Below are 19660 nucleotides of genomic sequence, written 5' to 3' on the forward strand. Positions count from 1 at the left end.
TTTACAAGTGATATAATGGATATCAAATCAAAAGACTTACAGGCATGAATTACTCAGAGGTCATACATACTTCAAGTGCTGTTCTCTTTCAACAGATCACCTCCTACTTTATCCCCTTTGACCACTAATTGCAGAGAGTAGTTCTGAGTTAAATAACCTGCAGGGAAAGAATTATTTATAAAAGATTACAAGTATGTAGACTTTGATGAATTTTTTAATGCTGTATAGACAAGAACACTAAACCCTGGAAGAGGCGGTTGTGTCTTTAATTGCAGCTTGAAATGCATTTACTGTAATAGGTGACACAGGGTATCCCAAATATCAAATGTACAATATTCTTTTTGTACTTGGCTGAAACTAATGAAATCTTTGAAAATGCTGAGAGGCATACGCATGCAGAAATACCTTTGCCCTGAAACTGCGAGTCTATAGAGCGTTGCTGTGCACGTCTCATGTCACGTCCTTCCATCATGAGAAGTGGGTACCTGCGTGTATGCGTAAGCATACGTGTGCGTGCGCACATATGTGTGCATATGCTGGAGGGAAACGTCAGTTCAGACTTTTTCTTAGTTTTCCTGTGACTGAGATAAACTCTCCTCATCTCCTGCTGTTTCCTGTTAGTAGACTATCAGAGGGAGGATATTTATTGAATGCCAAATATAATTTCTTTTTTTTTTGTCCTTAAGGATATGTTTGTTGTGAAATTTAAGGAGGAGTTTTATCATCCACCAGAGCTAGAATTTTAGTTGGTATAAATTACCTTACAGCTACTGAGGTCTGTGGAGCTGCAGTGCAACAGATCCTGAGCTCTTTGGTATGGGGATGCAATGATGAAAAACTTACTTACATTGCAAGCTGGAAAAAAAGAAAAAGTGAGAGAGAGGGAGAGGGAAGAGTGAGGAATTTCTTTCCTTAGAGGCAAAAATAAGTGTCTCCAACATTAAACATTCTGAGGAATGAGGAAATATTTGCATAAGACTGAGTAGCTGATCTGAAAAAAATAAGCAGGGGAGCCTGTCCTCCTTCAGTAACCAGCTGAAAAGAGCAGAGATGGAGCGTGTGGAACTGATAACTGCGAGGGTTGTTCTGGGAGACCTCCTGTCAGATTAACCAGAGTGAAACATAGTTCAGTCTGCAGCTGCACAATCAGCTGTGGAGCTTGTTAGGATACCTCTCACGCTGAAAGACCTGTCACTCAGAAACAAGAGAAAGACAAGTTTTCTTGCAGGGTGCAGATGCAGGCACCACATGTATGATTCACTGAAGCTTAGAATTCCCCTGGCTTACCTGAAAACAAATTTTCAGGTGAATCTCAACAAATTTAAGAGTTTTGGAAGTTATACAAACTCAGAGTATAATATGGCTTCCTCTTAAAACTAGGCATTTGTGATGAATTCCATTTTGAGATGATAAGTAGAGCTGAGAAATGTTTTATGAAATTTTGTTTGAAAGAGTTGATCTTCTGTATCCAAAACTTTCTATGAGGAGGCATCAATTGAAGTAACTTTTCCACTGAAGTTTTGAAAAGAAAATGAGTTTTAAAGCTGTTTAATGTTTCAGTTCAACAGTGCTAGAATGTAAAAGTTGCAGGTTTTCCAAATGAAAAAGAAAAAAACCTTGAAATGTAGTTTACTTTAAGAAGTGGCTAGCACTTGAAACTTTCAAAATGATTTTTTTTTCGGTTGACCTTACATTGTTATTTTATTTGGGTTTTCACAGAATCACAGAATAGTTGGGGTTGGAAGGGACCTTCAGAGGTCATGTCATCCAAGCTGCTGCTCAGGCAGGGTCACCTAAAGCAGGTTGCCCAGGACCGTGTCCAGATGGCTTTGGAGTATCTCCCAGGATGGAGACTTAATCTCTCTGGGCTACCCAGTCCAGTGCTCAGTCAGCCTCACAGTAAAAATGTGTTTTCCCACATTCAAATGGACCTTCCTGTGTTTCAGGTTGTGCCCAGGGCCTCTTGTCCTGTCGCTGTGCACCCCTGAGAGGAGTCTGGCTCCACTGTCTTTACTGCCTCCCTTCCGGTATTCATACACATTGAGAAGATCCCCCCTGAGCCTTCTCTTCTGCAGCCTAAACAGTCCCAGCTCTCTCCACCTCTCCTCATATGACAGGTGCTCCGATCACTTAATCATTTTAGTAGTCTTTCACTGGACTCACTCATTAGTTCATTCAGTTCATTGAAAACTTTTAAGAGTTTGAGGTTTCATCTTATCTGTGTCGGAAACATTTTTGTTCATCCAGAAGCTCATGTAGAATGGGAAAAGTTCTTTATCTATTACTGCAGTTATTAGCCCATCTGTTAAATGAAACTCAGGGTTTGCCCCAGCAATTGGAAACTTACGGCTTGACAAAGCTCTTTAATACTTCTTATGCCTCTGTATCTTCCCTTTCCGTGAGTTAGAGAAACAGGCTCCATTACAAATGCAACCAACCTCTCCTAAGCATTAAAGAGCAAGAAAAGTCAGAGTTGTTGGACTGGTTTCATTTCTAAACTTACACCCTCAGATCTGTCTGGTAGATCCTCTGAGTAGCAGGTGGCATGGGTAAAACGTGTTTTCCATATGTTCTTCTATAAGCTGGACCCAGCAGAGTGATAGCTACATTTCTGAGTGTTTAGCCTTGACCTGTCCCACATCCATTCCCAGTTATATAATTTAACAAGTAATTACAGGAGGATGGTAGTTAGCCTTGAGTTCATTCTAGATGGAACAATCTCCCTGTTCCTGTGGGCATGTTTCCGTGTTTATGTGGCCAGTATTCGTACCCTTGGTTTGAAGCGATTGTATTCTTACCATGCCCTGATGAGCCTTTCCCATTGCCATTTTAGCCATGAAAGCTGGAAATAGCGAGTGTTGCAGGTGGTGAGCAGCAGGGTTTGATTAATCCAAATTCCATTTTAGCATTATTGTAAAAGGACGGGGCAAAAGGAATGCTCTGCAGCTGAGTGTCAAACGTACTTAGAAACACTGCAGCTATGGGGATGATGATGATATGGGTCATGCAGTAATTATTTCGAGCCAGGAATATAAAGTGAGACCATACCAGAGATTCGTCAGAGATCATTGCATTAACTCATGGTTATATAAGAGCTCAGTGAGAAGGCCACACTGTCAGGCAAGTTAAGTGACTTTTGCCCATTATTACACTAAAATTTCACTGGAACTGTGCGGACTTACAGGCTGTTAACATAATACATGGGATTGACATGAATTGGGGAATACTTCAGCATCACAAGATCATACCACCCTCCATGCAAGCAGAAAAGTAACTGCTGGCTGCAAATTATGGTATTGGAGTGAAAACAAGTATAAAATCCAGAGATAATGATGACTTTCAGAAATAACAATGACAATTTCATCATTTCCTCATTCCTATTTGCGACAAATTTGGTGGGTTTGGCCTTTTGGTATGGGTTTCTTTGCCAGACCAGTTTAATCCTGGATTTCTTATTCTTCTAGATCCTTTGGTCATTTGTGTCATAGCCTTGTAATTCCCTACAGTGCTCCTCTGCAGTAAGGAGGTTTCACTGGTGCCATCTCACAGGGGGCTGGGAGGAGGGCATGCCATTATTTAAAGGTGGAACAAGATATTCAACATGTATGTGAAACAGAGAACAAGATTTTATTTCTCTGGTGTATGAATTTTATGAATTTCATCTTTTCCATGGGTTAGAGGAAAATGGTAGAAGTAAGCTCCAAATAACACTGTTCATTTCTGCATTGTTTTGTCCAGAAACAACAGTATTGAAATTCTGTTACTGAAATGCTTCAGCTGAGTTTTAAAACTCACATACTTGCTGTGAAAACACACATACACTTGGGACCTAAAGCACTGGGACAGAATTTTGTCTAACTGCCGGAAGCTTAAAATTGTTTTAAAATGCACTCTTTTATAAAACTTTGTCCCATTTACCATCTGCAAAGTAATTCTATGAGCATAAACAACCCAAAATGTAATGGTCCTGCAAGCTCAGACGGAGGCCTGGAAATGCAAGGTTACAAAGTGTCCTAAGCCAGAAGAGACTCTTTGAAGAGAGTAACATTTGATGTAGTACTTGCAAGTGCTTCTGAAGGTGAGCACAAGCCAAGATAGTGTAACCTCAGCTGCCAAGACCGCATGCCCTGGATGTGAGGGTGATAAGACCACCGCTGGAAGGCAAGGAAGCACATGGCTGTATCTGCCCAAGCAAACAGGTCCTGGGCCCAGCAGGCGCGGTGGCACACTGTCACGTCTCACAGTTTTAGCCTGTGCTGGGCAGCATCTTGCAGAGGCTGCCATCACGTGTCTGAGGGGCTGTTCCTGACAGTCAGTCTGGATCAGGCCACCCTGTTTAGGGGTGGGCCTGGTGTGAGCCTGCTTGGGCCTTGGGGCAGCAGGCAGGCCGCGTGTTAATTTGTGCACCAGGTGAGACTTAGCCAGTGCATTCCTGCCCCTCATGGTCAGGGCTGGCATTCCTCCCAGGGCATTTTTCTTGTATTAAACATGTAAATTGTGCAAGTAAATGCAAAGAGGCTTGGGAATGCCGGGCAGCTTCAGGGCTTCACAGCAGTGGTGGGAACAGGAGGAAAAAGCTGTTCTGCAGGGGACATTTTCACTGGTGGCTGGCCTAGGTCTCCTCATGTTTCCTGGCAACGTTTGGCAAAGGCACCGCACAGTACTGAGCGGGTCCTCTTCTCTAAGCTGCCCTGTTCCCCATAGTGGAGTAGCCCTGTGCCCATGCCCTGCTGCCCTCCCATCTGCATTGACCAGGGCACTTTTGTGCAACACTGGTTGGGTGCAGATATTTCTTTCTGGGCTTATGTTTAGCTCCAGCTGTCGGTCAAGTGACTAAGCTGGAGAGCAGCTTGTGTACTGGCACAACACAGAGCAGCAACCAGCTTGTCTCTGTTCTACAGTATGATCTTTAAACAGCTTATTTTCATTTTGTTGGTAGCTCCTTTTCCCATTAATTGGTTCTAGAGGCACGTACTTTTGGCCGTCTGCACACGTGCTGTGAGAAGGAGAATGAAGAAGCTTTTAATGGGCACTATTATGCTTACCCTGTAATGTATTTTATGGACTTCTCTTCCCTTCCTCTTCCTCTTCAGCCCGGACTCAGTTTTAAAGCGGTCGCTTATATAGGACAGGAGTCCTGCAACGCGATCCCTGCCGCTCACTCCGACTCGCATTGTGCTGTGCTTGCACCCAAAGAGCACGTCGTGCTTCTGCAGACCAGCCTAACACTGGTGTCGCCCAGCACTTTGCCAGAATGTCTCAGTGATCCTCTAACGTAGGATCATTTCCTGCCCTTTTCACCCCAGCTGTGGAGCGTTTTTGAATCTTTAAAACCAAAATGGAGAAACACGGCGCCTGCCCCACCACCAGCGTGGCTGCAGTGCGCCCCAGTGAGCCAGGGAGTGGTTGTAGGGAGCAGGGAGAAGTGGCTGCAGGGGGTTAATCTCTTTCCCGGCACAGTTGTAGCTGAGAGGTGAAGTTAAATCAAACCCTGGTAGGTGTCAAGTCATTGACTGGGGCTCTTTATTCATAAACATGTATATGTATATCAAGTAGGAGCCCTGCCTGCTTCGCACGCAGCAAATAGGGAAGGAGGTGAGGACCTGATGACCGACAAACGTGGTCCACGAGCTACAGACCTGCTACATTAAAAGCAAAAAACTCCACTTCCTTGCCCTGCGGAAGCTGATATAACCTGGGAAGAGTCCTGCAAGAGCTCCCGTTTGGTGGAATTTTCCGCTGAGCGTGCACACATATGCATGCTCAGGGCCGCTGGGGTGCTGGCAGAATGGATGCAGGTACTCCAGAATGTGTGGCTGCCTCAACGCTTTAAAATACAGAAAAAACGGAAAAAATAAGGGAAGAATGATTTAAAAAAAAAAAAAAAAGCTCATGAAACCTGGCTATTGAAAATGTAAAATAGCATTTAGTCTGGGAGTGAATGGCAGAGTTTCACAAAAAGACTTTATCTGAAACCCAAGATACCAAGTTGAAATGGTGATTTCTGTTTTTATTTCAGCTGTTTGCAGTCATTAGCATTGATATAATGGTAAAACGACCCTTTTTGACGCTGTCAGCAAAGAGTGACACTTGAATTTCTCATTTTTCTGTGAGCCAACCAACTGGAGATCTCCTCCCTAGGGCAAGAGAAGGCACATGTACTGTCTGAGTGTACTGGGGCAAGATGTGCGCTGTGGAGGGGGCTGATCCTGAGGTCCCACTGCCCTGGCTGACCTGTCCGACTGAATCCCAGAGCTGCTAGAAAAAAAATAGTCACCACAGCTACTCCTTGATTCTTTGGCTGTGTTTTATAAATGATAACTACTTTTAGGTTTCTGACTCCATGTGGGTGTTAAGAGCTGTGAAACCCAGGTAGACAAGTATCTCCTTACTGAGTAAAGTATATGAACACCAGATGGAGGAAGGCAATAATATAATTCCTGTCCTTACCTATTGCCTGGAAAAATTGTTCCCTCCTTAACATGCTGACTTTTATAATCTCCATTTTAATTCTTTCTCAGGCATCGTAAGGCAAATCTAGGCCCACGGCTTGGTTCATAAATGTCTCTACGCAGCCAGGCACATCTTAGTGTATTGCAGCAGCTGCAGCATTTTTCTAGGCTCAGCCCTTATAAGAAGGTAAACTGGAATAAAAAAAGAAATAATTTTTATGACTTCACTATGCATGCACCTCTTTTTGCGCATTTTTCCAGGTCCATGCAGGGATACTCACAAGTTTGCTGTATCATTAGGGTCTCAGGTCCAGAGCCTCATTGCTGTATAGCCAGAAAACTATTTAATGGGAGCAGCCCAGCTCCCCCAGGACCCTGCTTACATCTTGTTGTGTAAGCCAGTATCCAGTACGACACTGGTCGTTTCCTGGCTTGCTAACCAGAGAAGCAGTAATAAAAAAAGTGATACTTGTGAAATGATGCATCTACCCCATTGTGCCCAAGTTTGACATGAGAAGGCAACTCCAAAGCTGAATTTCTTAAGGTAAGCCTTTAAAGCCATCTGTGCATGCAGAGAAGAAAGGTGGCAGAAGGGGACTGAACTTTACCATCTCCCATTGATGTCATCTTTGTTTCTGAAGAAAGGTCAGATTAACTAGGAGATGTTAAGTTTTAGTTTCCTAAAAAGTTTCCTGGCAGAGTGCTTCAAACATTTTTTTTTCTGTTCTTGCTGGTGTTTGGGAGCCCCAGCTCCCCCTTCCACTTTGCTATAGATTAAAAAAAAACAAAAACAAAAACAAAACATGCTACACTTTTCCCTTACTGTTTCCCTTGTTATTACCAGAGCTATAACACTTACTTTGAGTTCATTTTTCCTAGATTCATTGCTAAAAGCTCTAGAGATGACACATTATAGACAACAAAATCTCTGCTGTTTAGAGCCAATTTTGCATATTCAATTCTGTATGTGCAAAGATTTAAAAAACTGTGAGACTGATCTATAGATTATGAGATATAAGAAGGAAAAAAATAAAATTGGAGTCTTTAATTTGTATTCTGTTTCCCTTTTTTTACTCTTGGTGGAGAGAAAAAAGTGGGTTTTTCTTTTCCTGATTTCAGGGACCAGAATTATTTTTAATGAGAAAAATGGGATATTCATGTGATCCTAAGACATTAAAGTAGGGCTTTAATTAACGTCTATCTCTATATACCCATTTCCTTTTGTGAGATGTATATAAATATATATCTAGCTCGCATGATATAGAGATATATACTTTGTTATGCATTGATCTATCTCTATAACAAGATGCGCTGTGAAAATGTTATGGATTGGCAACACTTGATATTCATCATCCACTTAGAAACAAAAAAAGTATATTGTTCGGTGTCCATCTGGTAATGTGGGACTCATTATATTCAATCATTTTCAAGATGCTCTTAAACTGTTTCTTTCAGCAGATCTTTAAGCCCTTTATATAAAGAATGGCAGTAGAGCCTTCAGCCCCCTGCAACATGCCTGTAATTCTAATGTCACTGTCAAGGTCCTCAGCTTCCGTAGTCCCTACGTATTACAGAAGTAGGATCTATCAAAGTATAGATATGAAAGTAATACTGCAGGTATTTTAGAAGCACAGATTAGCCAGAGGAAGATTAATGGAATTTGACAGTGTGACATAAATGCCACTGCACGAGTACATCCATCACTAGGCTTTTTGTTATGTACTACTGTGAAGGAAACAGTCGCTGAAGGAAAATACCCTTGTGATGAATGTAATTTGGTAACAATTTACAAAACATGATAATGCACCTCCTTAATTCAAAGGCAGTTGACAGAGATATCTTGACATTTTTATTATGGGAGCTGTCAGGAGTAATCTGGAGGAGGAAAAGAGTCATATTGGAAAATGCCTACTTGTCTTCTGTAATCTGATAATCCAGTAGCAGGGTCAAGTCATTTTTTATGATGCAGCCTTTAATCATCTATCAATTACTACTTTTTATTACAGCCGAGCTGTTGAGATGTATAGAGATCGTCCTAGGGAGAAAATGAGTGGTTGGAGCACTGCTCTGAGTAGTGCTCTATTGCCGAAGAGCCAGCAAGTCCCATCTGCCACCACCACCCTCCTGTGAATGAAATGGCTGCAAAAAAAAAGGTGCTGAGCCAGTTACATGTAAGGCTAAAGATGTGGTTATGTCATAATGCATATCCATGAAAAAGGGGATGAAAATTGCATGGGAAGTTTTAATTGTGGCTTTTCCCAGTTTATAGCTGCCTGACTTGTAACAGTTCTATCTAGTTAGCTATGCTTATAGCTGTAGAAATACCTACATAAATATACATATATATGTATATATAGTGTATATTTGGACTAGGATTTTTTTCATACAGCTTACTGGCCCCTTGAGAAGTTCTGCCCCAGGTAGCAGAGAGCACTTTGTCCTGGAGCCACACATGATCCCTGGAACTGTTTTGGAGAGCTAAATAAAGAAATACAATCTTAATATCCCCAAAGTCAGGATTTCATAGCCCACCAGCCCCCCTAAGAAGCTGCAGTTCCCCCTTGACTTCATACAACAGATTCTGCTGTGCTCCCTGAAGGCTGTGCACTGTGTCTGGCTGCTCCTCAGTGGCCCCATTTTTCACCGTGGGTGGGTAGCTCTGGATGTTCATAGCACAGTGATGCCCTAACAGATCCTGCAGGCTAGTACTGCAGGGGTGCAGCAGGGTTTACAAAAAGGAGGTGAACCAAACCCAATGTTTTCACACCAAATGCAATGCTCTATATGGGACATTTCAGCCTAAAACAAAGATGCATAGAATGACCCTGCAAATAGGATTGGTGTAATTCAGAAAATGAAATTAATTTGTCAGGCCCTGGCTTTGCTTGTCACTTAACGTCACTGTAGTCTCTTTTCATCTTCAGTTCTTGCTCCTCTTGGTTATTTGCTATAAAGAGTTTTATTTAGAGAGAGAAATAAAAAGAAGAGTATATGCATCCATTATTTAATGATGGACAGTTTCATCCTGGGGGTAAATGGGCAAGAAGGATTCTGATGGCAGAGTGAAGTGAATTAAAGATTGGAAAATTTCCTAAATTTGGCTGGCAGTTTATGATCTAATTTGAATAGCTCTGATTTTAATGTCAGTGACTTCCTTCCTGCTCCATTGGTTTTATTTTTTATTTTTTCCTTTCAAATTCAATTGCTTGTGTATTAATTTTCGCACTTCTGAAGCCAGCATTGCTGCAAGATCTAATTTAGGGCCCATATTTCCTCTTTGGAAAATAAGAGACTATTTCATGAAGAGAAAGAAATATCGAGAATAATAGCATCTTTGAAATAACATGCTAGGAAGAGCATTTCTTTTCCAGGGCTTCTTAGGAGGGGGTACTGTCCTTACAGGAGATTTGCCTGAGTACAATTTTCAGACTCTCACTAGGCAGCATGAAAGGCCAGACAAGGCACTGCAGCGTTGCACAAGGGGTACAACTGTGATTAGGCCTGCCTGAGGCAATTTTACGCTGCTCCACCTCCTCGCTCGCTGATGGTTCAAAGAAAGAGGGGAATAGCCTGCATATAGCTCTGTTATAAGAGCAAATAAATTATAAGGGCTCAGAGATGAGTAAATACAGTGTGCTCTTCTGGGGAAGGTTACAGGTTTGTCTACAGAGGGTATGGATTCATCAGCGCATTTGTTTTCCAAGCAGAAGTCATTTTAGGCATAAAAATCAGGTGCCAAAAGTTTTCTGACCTGCTTTGAGCAGTGCATGCTGTCTGTCCGGAGTTGCTGTGCTGAGGCAGAAGAGCCGCACAGCTCTGGGGTGACTTTGCAGAAGCTGCGCCAGCTGCAGAGCTGCTGAGGCCCTCATGAACATGGGCCCAGGGGACATGGGATTATTACCCCACGAGTGAGCTGCTTTAATTCTCCTCCAAAATGTGCAGCCACTAGCAGGGAGCAGGGTTTGGGGCAAGCCGTGGGGCTGAGGCTCTTGCTGCGGAGCCCTTGTGCCCCTGCTGCGGGATGCTGAGCAGGGTGAACCAGCGCTGGAGACAGAGCTGCTTCACTTACCTGTCACCACTGGGCCTCTGCAGGACACAGGGGAGCTCCCATCCTACCCTGTGAAAATGTCTCTGGGCAATTGTGGATTAATGCTACTCAGTTCAGAAGGGCAAATATTGTTTGTCAAAATACTCAAGGAACTCCCTCTGGGGTCAGAGATTTCCATCAAGGCCATTTCTGGCAACAAAGTCAGGAACAAAAGCCCTTCCGAGCTGCCTGGGCACATTGGACTTCAGGTGCTGCTGCTCCCATTTCTGCCTCCAGTTTGTCCTGCTGCTTGGCCTAAAAGCACTGGGGTCTTGGCTCTGCCTTGTCACAGCTCCTGTTGCAGTATCATAAACCCCAGGGGGATTTAGGAGACAGCAGACCATATGTGTGCATAGGGATAGGTTGAGAGAGAATTTATTTTAAGGCCAATGCTTTATTTTCTGACAGTTCTGGGAGGCAATTCACACGCAGAAGTTATTCTTGAAGGGATGATGTTTGCGGAGCTGGGAACACTGACTCACTCCTGCCGTCCTCGCAGGCTCCAAGGCGTGATGCAGAGGTGAGGCAGGAGAAGGCAGTGAGCGATGTCTTGCTTTTGCTGTGATAGAAATATGGGTTGCTGTGTGAGTTGGCTCTTTTCCTGTAAACTTCCCGCATCAGATGGAAGACTGCAAATAGCAAATAGTTGGCTTCTGGTGCCTCAAACAGAAAGGCAGAGCTTTCATTCCCCTTGCTTTCAGACAATTGCCCAAAATATATTCAACCAGGCAGTCATCAGACAATTGCCCAAAATATATTCAACCAGGCAGTCATCAGGGGAAAGAAAGAAAGAAAGAAGAGATTGGTTGATTTTCACATGCTTTTGTCATATTAAATCAGCATGGTTAGAGTTACAAATGTCACCTTGAGACAAGTTGAGTCGAGACATATATACAAAGATATACCTATCGCCGACAAAGAGTTCTTTTGCTCTTTTCTGTAAATACCACATCTCAACTCCACTGCTGGATGGTATATCTGTGGATGGAAATGCTCTCAATATTTTCTGTGTGTCTCTTGATGCAAGTACTGGCCCATTGTCACTTTGCACCATTTTGAAGTAGCTCGGCTGAAATGAATGCAGTTACATTGGGATGCAGCTGTGTTTACAGCAGTGAACATGTGAAGAACTGCATTATTCACGCAGTGGAGGAAGGAGAAGTGAATTGGAAGAGCTATTTCCAAAGGTTTATGTTTTTCCCTTGCTTAAGTAAATTATAATTTTTACATATGCATACCAAAAAGGCAATTTCAATCTGTCTATGACTACAGGGAGACACATTTGCTGGAGTTATTTGGAAATATTTCAGATAATATTGGACACAGAGAAATAACATTCTAACACAAGTAGAAAAGGGATCAACCTGTAACAGTAATAAAGTCCTCTAATAATATCCTCACTGATGACTTAAACCTGAAAACTGGGGCTCCTTGAAATTTTTCTATCAAAAAGTTAGCATTTAAGTACAATCCGATTATTCATAAAGGTTATTATGCAGTGCAAATTATTCATAAAGCATACTCTGTCAAAATTTATGACCTCTCATCAAAATCCAGCCTGAATTTCTTTGTGTATTTGTCTGAAAACTAAAAAGTTGCATGTGGAAATATGATGATTCCTGGTAGCTGTCTGTTTAATGCCTCAAATCCCATTTTTGTTGGAGAGTTGGGTTACTCCACCAGACTAAATCTTTCGTATTGACTCCTGCAGGAGACAAGCTGAGGATGGAGAGAAACTTAACAAACCTGCCCTAGAGAAACCAAGTACTCTAAAGTAGTAAGTCTGAAGTATGTTTTTCTTTTCATTAGAAAGTTGATGAATCCTAAGCACATACACAGTGAATAAATGAAGACTAGCACAACACCAGAGATGCATAAAGAAGTGAGGAGAGTGTATCTTCCAGTGCTTAGCGTTATAAACTTAGCTAAAGGACACCTCAGCCTTTGCTGAAGAGTCATCAACCTACTACAGCTACTTTTCAAAAGGCAAGCTCCAAAGAAGGTTTCGGTGCATCTTCACACAGGAACCTCAGCATGAACAAGAGTTCAGTGTCAGAGGAATGATGTCTCAGGGTAGGACCATTCTTCTGTTTCACCGCTAGCAACAAAAAAGCCCTGGCAGACCCATGCAGAAAATTGTGTCATCCTTAGGATTCCCCCCCTCTCCAGCAGGTATCTCCAAATAGGCAAAGATCTCCAACTGCTTTACAGTGCTAGTAAGTCATCGCAGCCCCGCAGCAGCAAGCATCCTGGGCAACTGGTGCACAGGTTGCTCTGGCCTTAGCAACTAGTCTGTTTTATTCATCTGTGAATCAGTCCTTTGTTGCCTCCTGAAAGCATAAAAGTGGTATTAGAGCTTTGCCTTCACCTCACACATTTTAGAGCTCAGCTCAGCTCGACCATGATCTGAATATGTCTAATTTATCCAAAGAGTATTTACAGAGAGATTTTTAAATGCCAACAGAATTTAATGTATTCCAATACCACAACAGTGAAGAGTACTCTTGAATGGCATTTCAATGGGGTGGACCACTGCTGTATCATCTCTCTATCTATTTATGTGCCTACGCACACCCACATGCAACCATAGAGTAGTAGTCAATTTCTTATATTTCTAATGTGGCTTATACTTTACAGTTTATGAAAGGTAGGTTAATATTTGATCTTACATCAATAAATCTCACTATGCTAAATATATAAAGGTTATTCTGGAAAACTTGTCCTGTCACTGCCGATTTATTGTGATAGCTTGTAGTAGTACAAGTTTACAAGGAATATGAAGAATTTCACTGCACTTATGTGAAAATGTGAAGACAGAGATGGCAATCCTTGTTGCAGCTATTATATGTGATGTTACTGACACGTATTTGAAATATGTGACTTGTGAGTTTAAAATTCTCTCTTACAGATTTTATTTCACCATCATAGTAGTTGGATGGCATTGATTTTTTCCCTCTTCCTTTGCAATAGGGAGCTTATCTCAAGCTCTTTCATTTTGCTTGCCTTATTGATTTTCATGTTCACTTCATATGTTATCTCACCGGAAGCTAGTAGCGAATCTATGTGGCATCCTAAATATACACTGGGTATTAATCCTTCAGAAAGAGCCACTTACGGCTATCTCTATCAGAACACACTGAGTAGGTATTGTACACAGCTAAACATAAGATAATATCTTTTCCTCAACCCCACTGGGAGACCTGCGCAGGCTTTGAGCAGGTATATTTTTAAATGCTTGCCTTGATAATTGGGACTTACGAGGAAAACACTGGAGCAAGCTAAAGAGATCTCAGTGTGAGTCTTATATCTTAAGTTGTTCAATGTTTAGTGGCCCATTTCTCAATCTTCTGCTTATATGTCATGTGCCTTTCTTTCAACCTTTTTTTTTTTCTCTGTCATCTCTATCTGATAAGACTGAAAGCCTTTCAGGGCAAGGCTCTCTACTTACATTGCCCTTATTGCCTAGTTCTTAGCGGAAAGAGTCTCATTAAGACAGACAGGACACCTGCAATATAGATGACAGTAATATTAATTATGCAAAACAACCCCAGGTCAGCTTTGATTACAAATTTTTGTTATTTTTTCATTCCTGGTGTTCTTACGTCTTCAGGTAACATTAATACTTAATAGTTAGTTCATTCCCATAGATCCTAGCTGGCCTGCTGCAGTACATAAGGATATTAATATAGCTTTTTGCTAAACTGAGATGGGCCTACCTGAGGAAAGAGGACTTCTACATATGCTGCTTCAACCTACTCAGAGTAGGAACACGGGCAGCCAATTTCCACTTGAAGATGTTTTAAATGGGTAGTTGAGGAAAACGTAACACTGTCAATCATAAATACCCTAAGCTAACCAGCACCTTAGTGATAGAAATAGTATGTCAAATTCAGGGATTTCTTCTAAGAGATTTCACTTGCGTTAAACATTTACTTGGCTGAACAAAAATAGATGTATATGCTCATTTTTGGAGCTCTCCATTATGTGAGCAAGCACTTTAAGATGCATATATATAATGTCAGTGATTACTGACAATAGTTGTATGCCTCATTTTTTTGTAGGCCCACAAAAATTTCAGCCTGTTCCATGCTGAAAATAGGGCTCGGGCCCTTGTAGGGCAGAGACTCGTCAGGAAGGCCTCCACGGCCCTGGCACGCTGGACAGGGGAGTCTGCAAGTCTCTGGTTTGTGTCAGCTGTTTGTGTGCCCCAGGGGACACTGCACTGACCTTATTGCGTCTGGTCGCTCTCGCTACCAACTACAGGGCTCCTCGGCGGGATTAAAAGTGGATTTTTCAGCTATTGCATTGCCCGAGCAGCCTGCCTGGGAAAAGCCAGGTTCAGGGTACTTGAAAAGACCTCAAGGCTTGCAAAGGCTGAAAACACTCTCACTCCCATCTGACGCTCTAAGGGTCAGGCACCTAAAGGACCTTTCACAATCCTGAAAAAAATCATGAATTCACTGATAACCCCTGCAGGGCTTGCTTTGCCAGAAAACAGCTGCATTTTCTGTTCAAATGCCTCTTTCAGCTTGTCTGCTTCATTAGCGGATGCTGTCCTAAACACAGGACAGTTGGATTAAAATTCATGCCAAAGAGTACAGAAAATGAACTGCCAGCACAGAGCAAACATATGAAACCTGGATGAAAAACACTCCAGAAACAAAGAGCAGTGCAATGTCACTGCCAGGTGGTATTTGGCCTTGAAAAGGGTTCAGTTACCTGGGATTGCCTCCGAATTTCCCGACAAACCTTAAATAACACCAGCTCGAGAACCCAATTGGCTCCTTGGGAAGCTGCATGGGCTGGACTGGGCTGAGCAAAACCTCCTGGTGCCGCACAAGCAGCTGCAGCCCTGGCAGGGCTGGCCGTCCTGAGCAGGTCTGCCGGGCCCTGGAAGAGGAATCGGACGCCCACAAAACCTCAGAGCACGGACAAGAGACAGCAGCTTCACCAGGCCCTGCATCTCAGGCGAGTGGCAGCACAGGAGCAGGCTCCAAGGCTGTGGGAAAGACACAGCCCATCAGCATAGCTCACAGCAAAAAAGGCTTAAACTAGATCAGCCGTAGCCATAGGGCACTATAACTACAAGGAAAGGTATCTGGGTTTGATTTACATGCTGTACCTTGTGAAACTAGAGTATCTCCATGCTGTGAGTATCTCCATGCTGAGCCCCCAGGTATTTAGATTCATTCAAGAATTCATTCATTCAAGCAGGACTAAAAAGCTTACTGCCAAGCAGAAGCAAGCAAACAAAAAACCAGGATCTCCTGTACTTACTTGTCTGTACAGGCTGTTTTGACTTAAAAAACAAACAGAAAAACCCCAAGAGGCACCACAAGTCTTACAGACATTGCAAAAAAACTGTGGCAACATTTTAATTGCAATTTGGGCAACATTTGGGTTTGTTAGCTCTGCTGTGGATAAGTGAACAAATGGCTCATATGATTTTGAAAGATTTTTTTTTTTATCTACTCAGAAGCCCTTCTCTGTTTACAAGGCAGAGATTGTGACGCATTTGCCTTCCTCTTATTTGAGTGTATCTGTTATTCAAAGCTTCAATAAAGTTTCAACTTGAGGGTCTGACAGTAGTGTTGCCAGACCAGCAATCACCATACTTCACAGCTGTAAGAGTAATTCAATAGGCATCTTCTTTTATAGGGTGCTACAGGGAAATTTCAAAGCTCCTGTCATTTCAGAGGAGCTGACACCAATAGCCCTGCCACATGAATTTTGAAGACATTCATGAGCTAAACTTTGCGCTTGCAGTAAATTACCACCAGTGTTAAATGACCGCCTTGAAGTTCTTCCAGATGCTTGCATGAGATGGCTAATCAAAACTATCTTTGCTGAGCAATTAGTCCCCAGTCGTCTCTTAGGCAATTGCTTTGGCATGCTTAAAACTTCCAGTTGTACGATGTGCTTCCTGGCGACCTGAGCAGTGGCTAAGAAACTCGCCCCCACTCCGGTCCCGCTCCACTGCCTGCATTAGTGCCACTTCTGCCTGAACGAGCCCCTGAAAAGCATAGTTTTTACTGCCATCTAATGTCTACCCAGATGACATAATTTCCTGTTGCTGTAGTATATTAGACTAATGCTGTTAGAGCATTTGATACTTCTTAATCTAATTATCCAAAGCCAAGCACGTGGTCTGTGGCAGCCCGTGCAAGCCTCCTGCGCCGCCGCAGCTGCTCCCCGGCTGAATCCTGCTCGGCTCTTCGCGGTGTTACCCTGAGCTTGTGTTTCCCATGTTTCCCGCCAGTGCAGCTGGGGCTAAATGCACATATCATGTTTGCTCTGAAACCAGGGGTGGGCAGCGCTGCCACGCAGGGTCATTTTTGGCACTTTTTCATGCCGGGGACTGATGCTGCCTCGACGAGAGGGGCCGGGGCAGGCACACAATTTAAATGAAGATCAATGTGTTTTCATATATACACATATTATATATATATATATGCACATAAAAGCACTCAAAGAAAAAAAGAGAAAATACATGCAGCCCCATACTGTAAATACTCTCTTACTGAAAGTCTAGTTACTCATCCACAAATAACTCCCCAGGCCTAATAGTTGAAATAAATAAGTTACTTATACTACTAGGTTGAGTAAAACTATTCTGCTGCATTCCTCACTGCACCAGGGGATCTAAATTTTTTTTTTTTTTTTTTTTTGCATATGCTTTTCTTAATATTACATCCATCCCTCTAAAAAAGATTCTGGATTTCAATTAAATAGATGAAAACTGAGGTTGTTAAATGACAGTCACTGTGAGCTCAGCTTTTCCATGTTGCCATGTTGACTGACTACTTACTGGTGGGTTGACTGGTGGGGATGGGAGCCCATGCATCAAATGCCCATTTTTCTACCATAATATTTCTTCATTGTTACCAGACCAACTTTTTAAATTTGATATGCAGTACAAAAGCTGGCTCATCAGGCAGAAGAAAGATCAATGGTATTTATCGTGCAAGCCCTAGAATGAGGTCATGCAGGTCCCCTTCCAGATCTAATCTTCTCTCCCCTTTTTTATTAATGAACTCTGCAACCGAGATGGTTTTTTCAATCCCTTGGGCCTTGAGATGAAAGCCTTCATGGCCTCCGCCTATGCAAGAACATGAAAAATGCTTGATTTAATGCTAAAGAACAAATTCCTGGAGGTACAAGTTGCCGTACCATGCTCCCCAGAGAGAACACGCTTACTAAAACAGTTGCCTGTGCGGGTTTCAAAGCTGGATGCTGCTACTTTATGGGGGGAGCTGAAAATTGTATAACCCCCCTCTCTGCACGTAACAGTGGCTGGAGGCTGCAGCAGCAGTGACGACGCTGGGGAATAGTCAGTTTAGCCCCTTGCTGTCCTCTCCCCCTCTAGCCAGTAAATCCAGGCCTACATGGGGACACAAATTTTAACACGTGCCAATACCTGATGCCACTTTGCTGGCAGCACTGCAGCAGTGGCAAGGCACCTGCGGCTTTTGCCTGGCAGTAACCCCATGCAGGCAACTTTCTCAGCTGCAGTCGTTGCCGAACTGAGCTCATGGCAGACCGCACACTTGTCTCCACCAGCGTTTTGTTTCGAAGAGCAGGGTAGCTCACCAGCATCTGTTTGCCCCTTGATGAAACACACTATTTTTAACAACGAAGCTAAACTTGCAGGTAGGCAGGGGTTTGTGTGGCTAGGCCTTTTGAGAAGGGTGAAGAAGTAGAGTGGCACTTCAGTGCTCGGACAGAGAAACCGCCAAGAAGAAACCCGCTTTGGTCATTAGCCCACCGGACTGAGCAGCTATGCCACTGGCACCGTTGCTCTGAGAGCCAGGCTACGGCAGGGGTGAATTTGGCCCAAGAGCTGAAGATGGAAAGCTGCAGGCCCCCTGCCACAAGACGTTTTCTTTTCACTAACCGACCCACATGAGGTTAATGTGCAGAGTGCTATTAATCCTCCTACAAACAGATCATTTTTCAGTTCATTAAACATTATTGTTAAACTACTGGTATCTCTTCTTCAATTACTTGCCTCTGAGAAAAGCGGCTCACAACTAAAAAGGAACAGAACTAGCTGTTAAATTGTTTCTTCCTATGAGATTTCATGCTGTGCAGGATTATTTTTGTGGTTATTTGGTTTCTTTGGTGGAGGTGGATAGAGAAACTGATAGGGTTTGTCTACTCTGAAATATTTTGTTAATGTTGAAGTGATGGGTCCACTTGTCTCTCTTCCTCCAGGAATATAAGAACCCCAGCCCCATGCCTTTCCACCTAGTTCAGTGGTTCCCTAGCAGAGGTCTCTTGCAGACACACGAGGCCAGCATTTGCTTTAAGCCATGAGTCTGAATTTCAGACACCCGCACAGCATTGGGGTGCTGACAGGAGGTCTCTTCTGCACCCTGTTTTTTGCTGCTGGAGAGAGACAGTGGGGCAGGATTGAGGTTTGAAGGAGGTGGTAAAGGAAGAAGATGACCAGATGAATATTGTATTTCAGCAGACCTTTTCCAATCATGCCTCCAAAGGAAGGAAGAAAAAAATAAAATAAAATAAAAAAGGCTGCTGTTTCTGGTAAGAGAAGAGGGTATTGGGAAAAAGTTGGAGAGGGATGTCTAGGGCTGGCTAAGAAATGAAAAGGATCTTAGAAATTTGGTAAAATGAAAACATTTTTAGGCCCCACCAGTCAGGGATATTAAATGCATCTGGTTTTACTTGTAGAAGATATTTTCTCAGAAATTTGATCAAATTATGACTTTCAGATCCAGCCCATGGATACAATCCCCATGAAATGCCAATTTGTGGCCAGAGAACAGCTACGATGCCATGCAACCTCCATTTTTCCTCCAAACCAATAATTTGCAGACCTAATTTCTTTACTCACAAAAGAGCCGATCAAGAAATTCATTTCCAGCTAGGTCTCAATCACTCACAGTTATTTAAAGCAATGCCAGGGTCCTCAGGAGAACCCTTCAATTATGCAATACAAATCATTTCTGTCCTTCACTTGGAAGCACAGTATGAGTCTACGTGCTTTAGTGCTACTTTTCCCCCTAGTTATCAAAATTGCTATATGACTACAATTTTGGGGAAAAGGAATAACATTGATTTAGGTTTGTGTTACCGACTGTGGATCCGGTTTTGAAAACTT

General features: G+C 42.8%; 1 long non-coding RNA gene across 1 annotated transcript in view; it reads left to right on the top strand.

Moving 5' to 3' along the window:
- LOC112979667 (uncharacterized) overlaps nt 1-18483 on the top strand; it is a 34187-nt gene extending 15704 nt beyond the window's left edge. The window contains exons 4-7 of the long non-coding RNA XR_003258242.2: nt 8459-8605; nt 10948-11059; nt 12251-12316; nt 14601-18483. This is a non-coding gene — a long non-coding RNA (uncharacterized LOC112979667). The remainder of the gene's footprint in view (nt 1-8458; nt 8606-10947; nt 11060-12250; nt 12317-14600) is intronic.
- Nucleotides 18484-19660: the final 1177 nt, after the last annotated feature.

The sequence above is a fragment of the Dromaius novaehollandiae genome, chromosome 2, assembly GCF_036370855.1.
Source record: "Dromaius novaehollandiae isolate bDroNov1 chromosome 2, bDroNov1.hap1, whole genome shotgun sequence".
Lineage (NCBI taxonomy): Eukaryota > Metazoa > Chordata > Aves > Casuariiformes > Dromaiidae > Dromaius > Dromaius novaehollandiae.